Below are 1,514 nucleotides of genomic sequence, written 5' to 3' on the forward strand. Positions count from 1 at the left end.
TTGGTTTCCTCATCAGTAAATCAGCAGCAATAAGAGTACCTACTCCAGGGAGCTGGTGTGATGATAAAATGCGTCAATATAGGGGAGCACAGTATCAGACTGTCCTTAAGAATTCAATAAATGCTGGTTCTTGCTACCAGATGTCACCTCGGCACCCTGCCCTGGGTCCAGCCAGCATCTCAAGGGTCCTGATTGTCAGGACCATCCCTGAGTCTGATCTAAATCCCTCCTGCTGTAGATGGACCCCAGCTTCCTTGTCAGCCTTCCGGGACAGGGACGCACTCTATGCTCAGTGCTCCCTCACCTCACGCTGCCCCTCTAATCTCAGCTCCTTCCCTTTCTCCCCTCCCTTGGGATTATCATAAACTCCCCGGAGCTAGCTAGCCAGCAGGCTTGGCTGGGCCCCCTCTGCAGCCAGGTTTCCAGCCCCACACACTGACTTCTGAGAAAGCTGCTTCTCATCAAATCCTACCACCCAAAATACTCCCCTCTTAGGTATTCCTGCCAACTCCGTTTTATAATCTCTGTGCCGGAGAGGGAGAACAGTATAGGCACTTTGTGCGCAGGAAGGAAGCAATTAAATTATTAGCACTTTGAGAAATTAAACGACATAACTTATCGCAGAATAAATTTAGCAAAAAAAAAAAAAAAACCCTCGTAATGTGAGAAAACAATTAAAAAGAATTATATAAGGTTAGGCTCCCTCCCTTATTGCAATAGAGTTAGCAGTTCATTGATTAGCGTCTTGTTATAATGTAGCAGGATGGTGCAGGCTGCTGCGGAGGCAGCAGTACTCAGGAAGCGAGATGCTTAGCTGGGTCCTGCAAGAAGACACAGAGGAGGGGCTGAAAGGTTTTCCTGGAGAGGAATGGGGGAGGGGAGAATGGGGTCAGGGGAGGACCACCAGAGCAGCTCTTGCTTCTCCTGGCTCCTTCTGCTTTGGCAGAACTTGTCACTTTCAGCCTGCCCAGACCCCGTGCCAGCAATTTTGCTCCTAGGTATTCATTCCAGCGAAATATTCACACAGCTCCATAAGGGGACATCCGTGAGGATGATCCCTGAGGCACCACGTGTTTGTTGGAACAGTGGAAAGGTAAAAATGGCTGGATGTGCCACGGAGCAGCAGCAAGAAGCAACAGACTGCATGCACCCAGAACCACGTGGCTAGATCTTGAAAACTTAGGAGTAAAAAAGAACACATGACTGTTACGCACATCACGTGGAGGGATCTCCCAGACAAGTTGAGCAAAAGAAGCAAGACATGAAAGATGTGAAAGAGGCCCCACTGCATGATTCAATTTAGATGAAGTTCAAGAACAAACTAACTATGGGGCTTCCCTGGTGGCGCAGTGGTTGAGAGTCCCGCCTGCCGATGCAGGGGACACGGGTTCGTGCCCCGGTCCGGGAAGATCCCACATGCCGCAGAGTGGCTGGGGCTGTGAGCCATGGCCGCTGAGGCTGCACGGCCGGAGCCTGTGCTCCGCAAAGGCAGAGGGCCCCGACGGGAGAGGGCC

This window comes from Lipotes vexillifer, unplaced genomic scaffold (genome assembly GCF_000442215.2).
Source record: "Lipotes vexillifer unplaced genomic scaffold, Lipotes_vexillifer_v1.1 scaffold1639, whole genome shotgun sequence".
NCBI lineage: Eukaryota > Metazoa > Chordata > Mammalia > Artiodactyla > Lipotidae > Lipotes > Lipotes vexillifer.